Below are 6,238 nucleotides of genomic sequence, written 5' to 3'. Positions count from 1 at the left end.
TGACTTGGAAGCCCATGATCTTAATCACTTTGCAATGATTCCTCTTAGATATCACGGTTCTCAATGATCCCTCTCAGTGATGACTGCAGTGGGACTTAGTGAACATCTGGTGATTATTTCAGGGTCCCAGCATCAATAACAGGTACACAAGGAGAAGAGATTTTGGACATGAGGCATCCCTGCACAGGCAGACATCTCTTCATCAATACACAAGGATAAGAGGCATCATGGTGATAAAGAAAGTGAGTGTTTGGCAGGAAAAGATGAATCCCTAGTATTTTGTGAAAGGAGTCATTATATGCTTTCTTGAGTGCTGTAATAGACTGAGTATATGTCAAATAACCGGCAGTTGAGGGAGCCTTGGTAAGGGGGAAATGGGGGCTCACATCACTTTACCAGTTTCAAGATCTGAAGGGAAGTGCTGGGTGGCAGGAGTCCTCTGAACTTCCCCGTGCACCTGGGGAATGCCCTGGCCATCACTCAGAGCTCCAGCAGGGTCCAAAGAGCCACCCCTCCAGGAAAGCAGAGCTGGGACTCTCCAGAGAAAGAGGCTATTGTTTCTTGCCACTTTAAGTAGCTGATGACAGTACAAAGGAATGCAGTTAGGACCCTCCCTTCTAACTATGAAGGATTAGAGACTGAAGAACCAGACTGCAGAAGCCTCTGGGCACAAGGTGTGGGAAACGCTGCGGAGGCAGAGGGGAGCCAATGTTTCTTGGGGATGGCAATGTTGATTCTAGAATTCTGCCCCTCTACTTCCCAGCTATGAGACTCTCTATCTCACTGGGCCTCCGTTTTCTCATACACACATTGGTGATATGAGAAATGCACAGTGGTGCTTCTCAGGATTTTTTTTAAAGAATTAACAAATTAAAGGGTCTTGCATGGTGCTTACCACAGGGTAAGCCCTTACTAAACATTACATTTTTTATCTCCAAAATGTTAGAAAATTTGCCTTAGAAATTGTTGAATTCTGTCTATGAATGACCATGCTGAGGCCTGGAGATGTTAAAATGATTTCCAATATGTTGGTGAATCCACGTTTTCTCCTCTTGGCCCAGGGCTCTTGTTTCTGTTCTATAGACACTGAAGCCCCTCTGTCAATGCGTTTTCATCATAGCCACACTGCAACTCAGAATGGTCACTTTTTGCCTCTGTTCCTGAGTAGAGTACTTTATATGACCCCCAAAGAACATGGGGTGACCAAAAGAGAAAATCCTAGCTTAAAGAAACAAAGCAAAACATTAAAAAACAAACAACCAAATAAAACCAATTAAAACACCAACAAATTTCAACATTAAAGTTTTTGAATAAAGCCATCACCATCCACTTGAATCACATTAGTTAAGTCCTTACTCCACTCTTTGTATTCATTTCTATTTTAGTTAAAAAAAACTTACTTTAAAGATCAGAGTTCAGAATTCTTATTATTTAAGAGACAGGTTCTTGCTCTGTTGCTCAAGGTGGAGTGCAGTGGCAGGATCATGGCTCACTGCAGCCTTGACCTCCTAGGTTCAAGCAATCCTCCCACCTCAGCCTCCTGAGTAGCTAGGACTACAAGTGCGTGCCATCACACCTGGCTAAAAATTTTTGTAGAGATGGGGTCTCACTGTGTTGCCCAGGCTGGTCTCTAACTCCTAGCCTCAAGCAATCATCCCACCTTGGCAAGTTCTGGGATTGCAGGCATGAGCCACTGCACCCAGCCAGAATTATTTTTTAAAGAAGAATATGTCTCCTTCCAGGCTGTGCCCCACTCCACCCTTGCCTGCCACTTCTATACCAGACAACTTTTATGCAAGTCCAAATTGGCCTCCCTCTTATCAACAAGTAGCACTGGGAACTTCGTGGTCCATTGACACGGAGGCAGGGCATTTCAGTCGATGGAAATTAGTTTTCCAGATGAGTTGAGAGTCAGGAAGCCTGGATTCCATGAGACATTATACCCAGGTCCTGTTATGTTTTACTGCAAAACAAATCACCTCAAAACTTGGTGATATCAGAGAACAACATTTTATTACGCTCACAGACTCTGTGGATCAGGAATTGGAGCAGGCACACTAGGAATGGCTTATCTCCACTCTAAATATTTGTGGTCTCAGCTGGTCACCTCGAAAGGCAGGGGGTGACCTGAAAGCCTGGGGGCTAGAATCTTCTGAGGCTTCTTCACTCAGTCGCTGGGTGCCTGACTGGGCTGGTCGAAGGACGATCCTAGCTGAGACACTCTCCGTGTCCTCTCCAGGATAGCTGTCTCAGGGTAGTTAGATTTCTTCCATGGTAACTTGGGCACTGAGAACAAATGTCCCAGCCAACTTGGCTGGAGCTGTGTGACCTTTTATGACATAGCCTCAGAGGTCATATGGTATCTGTTACTTTCACCATACTCCACGGATCGAAGCAGTCACAAGCCTGTTCACATTCAAGGAGAGGGGACCCCATCTCTCAAGGTGGGAATGTCAAAGATTTGCAGCCATGATATTAAATGGTCACACATGGTCATCGAGTGTTTGAACACTGAGAACCCACTGCCTGACCAAATTGGTGCTGCCTCCAGGGAAAAGAGACAGTCTAAGAGATGAGACTTGGACATTGATGTATTGGATCTTTGGGGCATTTTTGAAGGTTTAGAGACAGAATAATTAAAAATGAGACTATCTTGGGTAATCCTGAGAGGGAGGTTAAGAGTTTTAAGCAGTTTGCTTAAGATTTTCATTTGCCACATCTGAGAAGTGGATCCACCACCATCTGCTTTTTAACTGGAGTGGGACTGCCCGGGCGACATCAAGGGAAGCTTTTGCCCAGAAGCCTGTGTGGGCATGAATTAGACTTTGCAATTTTTTCTACCAACAGCAAAGGAAATGGCAGTGCAAGGAACCCTCCCTAAGAGCTGAGAAGAAGGAGCAGTGGCTTCATTAGGAGGAGGTGGTTGGGCCCCACCCACTAGCCTTCCCCCTACCTGTGTACATACCCAGAAAGAACATCATTTGTATTGAATCCAAAGAGGAGCCTTTGAAGCCCTCAGAGATCTTTAGAGCAAAGTGCTGGGTGAGGTCAGGGCATTCAGGAGGCCTGGATGGAGGGAGGGAGACTGGGTGTGCGCCAACCCCGGGCTGCTTCGAGGCTGCATGCAGCTGGAGAGATGCTCCACTCACAGCTAGATAGCCCCAGAGCAAGTGGTCTAGGGCAAGAAACACAAGTCACTATGCTGCTCCCAACCTCCCTGTGTTCCCAGAGTAGCAAAAGTGTGTGGGGAGGGGAGAATTAGAGGACCGAGAGCTTGCTTTGTGTCGGACACTGCGTTACTCACTTTGTGTCATTAGCCAGTCTCATTTAATCCTCACAGTAATCCTACGAGGCAGGCATTATGATTCGTGATTTACAGTTAAGAAACTGAGGCTCAGAGATCTTAAGTATCTTTTTTAAGGCCACAGAGCAGTAAGAGGGGATGCTGGAATTCCAAAGAGGCAGATTTCATTTGCCGTTCCAAATTCAGCATTGTCACAGAGCAAGGACACCACCCTCTGCTCTCCTTTTCCTGTCTTCATTCTGTTCCACACTTTTTTCCTTAAACTATACTATTTCCATCACTAGATTTCTTGATGTCTGCAAAATCTAATCCCTTCGTAGTCAGGGTCAAGGAGTTTTCTGCAAAAACATATTTGAAGAAATGATGACCTAGAGCTGTGCTGTCCAATGAGATAGCCTCTGTCCACATGTGGCAGCACAGCTCTAAATAAAACAAACAAAATTAAATTTAAAATGCAGTTCCCTGGTCACAGTAGGACTCTTTAGCCACATGCAATGTATTATTGGACAGTGCTGCTTTAGAGAGTAAGTCGAGAAATAATTGCATTTTCATAACTAGTTCTACTGCTAGTTTAATTAATACTTTTAATGGTACTTGAAGTTCTTATTTATTCCGAGTCTTTCTTAGAGGCAAAATAATAGACTTTTTTTTTTACACTACTCCATAGTTTACAAACTTCATTCACAGACTTGATCTTATTTAATACAATAGCCTTGCACAGTAGAGTAGGGATGAGGTTATGAGTGAAGTAACAAAGGTTCCAAGAGGTTAAGCAGCTTGGCCAAGGTTCTACAAACAGTAAATGGTAGAACTGGGGCTTCAGTGCAGAGTCTCTCGCTGTACTCTCCGAGGGAGAACTTGTGTATATGATGCCTGAAACTATTCTCAGGCAAAATTATTAAATCAAAAGTAATTTTTTTTTTTTTTTTTTTGAGATGGAGTGTCACTCTGTCATCCAGGCTGGAGTGCAGTGGTGCAATCTCAGCTCACTGCAACCTCTGCCTCCCGGGATCAAGCGAGTCTCATGCCTCAGTCTTCTGAGTAGCTGGGATTACAGGCGTGTGCCACCATGCCCAGCTAATTTTTGTATTTTTATTAGAGATGGGGTTTCACCACATTGGCCAGGCATGTTTCAAACTCCTGACCTTAAATGATCCACCCGCCTCAGCCTCCCAAAATAATAGGATTACAGATAGTAAGCCAACATACCTGGCCTAAATCAAAAGTAATTTACCATAGCTAGGTGTGATGGAGGATAAATAGCCAGTACATGGAAACGTAATCAACAATACCTAGTCAGGCATGATATGTGTCAAATTAATATATAAAGAGTAAGTCATTCATTCATTCTTGTATTTCATGTGAAATACGTCCCATCCACTGTTCTAGACACTAGATACAATAACAAAGGCAGATAAACAGTAAATTCATAATGAAATAAACAACATCACATCAACATGTGATAAGTGCTTTGCATAAACAAAAAGCAAAGAAAGGGCAAGGAGTGGGTGGCGATGTTGTTTGAGATAGGGCTGTTAGGAAAGAGCTTTCTGAAGTGGGCACACTTAATGGGAACCTGAAGAAAGTGAGAGAGTGAGCTATAACTTTAGGGGAAACAGGGCCAAGCCACAGGAGCCGTAAGTGTGGGGCCCTGGGGCAGGCACATGCTCTGTTTTTCTTCTTGCACTAACAAATCTTATGTTCTTTATCTGATTATATATTTATTGTCTCTTTCCCTGGGTGTAATGCCCACACTTGGCTCTAGAAACAATCAGAAGGCTTATGTGCCTGGAATGTAGTGAGAGAGTGGGGAGCGGTTGGAGAAGTCAGGAGACAGGGCCGAAACATGAAGGACCAGCAGGCTGCAAAGGACTTCAGGTTTTCTTCTGAAGTGACTGGGGAAGCCGTGGTGGTAGTGGATGGAGGGCACCAGCTATCTTAGGCTTTATTTGTTTTTATTATTATTATTATTATTATTATTATTATTATTATTATTTAGAGACATGGTCTCGCTTCGTTACCCAGGCTGGAGTGAGCACAGAGGCGGGATGCTGGCTCACTGCAGCCTCCAACTCCTGGGTTCAAGTGATCCTCTTTCTTCAACCTCCCAAGTAGCTAGGACGATAGGTACATGCCACAACACTCAGCTAATTTTAAATAATTTAAAATTATTTTTTGTAGAGATAGGGTCTTGCTTTGTTGCCCAGGCTGATCTCAAACTCCTAACTTCAAGTGATCCTCCCACATTGGCCTCCCAAAATGCTAGGATTACAGACATGAGTCACCAAGCCCAGCCTGTTATATTACCTTCAATCTAAATTTTTATTTAGAATACTTTTAAGCTTTCAGAGAAGTTGAAAGAATTTTACAATAAATACTCTACCTAGATTATTAACCAATTAATATCTCACTGCAGTTCTCTCTCTCTTCTTTCTCTATTTTCCCCCCTCAACCACTTTAAAGTAAGTTGCAGATATCATGACACTTCAGGCATAAATACTCATTACATATATATATGTGTGTGTAATATATATGTGTAATGTATATGTAATACATATGTTATATATATCATATATATATATATCTATATATATCTCCAAAACATGACATCACACCCAGGAAACTTTAATAAAATAATATTATCTATTATTAATATTATCTATTATTTAAATACTAAAATATGTTGATACATAAAATAATATTAAATATACTAAATAGCGATATGTTAAATTTTTCAAGTTAGTTCAAGAATATTCTTCATAGCTCTTTAACAAAAATTCCATGATTTGATCAAGGATCCCATATTGCATTAAATGTCGTGTCTCTTTCATCTCTTAATTTGTAATAGACCTCTGCAGTCAAATTAATATATAAAGAGCAAGTCATTCATTCATTCATTCATGTATTTCACTTTTTCCCTTCAAAATTCCAGGA

The sequence above is a fragment of the Piliocolobus tephrosceles genome, chromosome 5 (genome assembly GCF_002776525.5).
Source record: "Piliocolobus tephrosceles isolate RC106 chromosome 5, ASM277652v3, whole genome shotgun sequence".
Taxonomy (NCBI): domain Eukaryota; kingdom Metazoa; phylum Chordata; class Mammalia; order Primates; family Cercopithecidae; genus Piliocolobus; species Piliocolobus tephrosceles.
The sequence above is the reverse complement of the archived record's forward strand: the minus strand, read 5'-3'. Positions refer to the sequence as shown.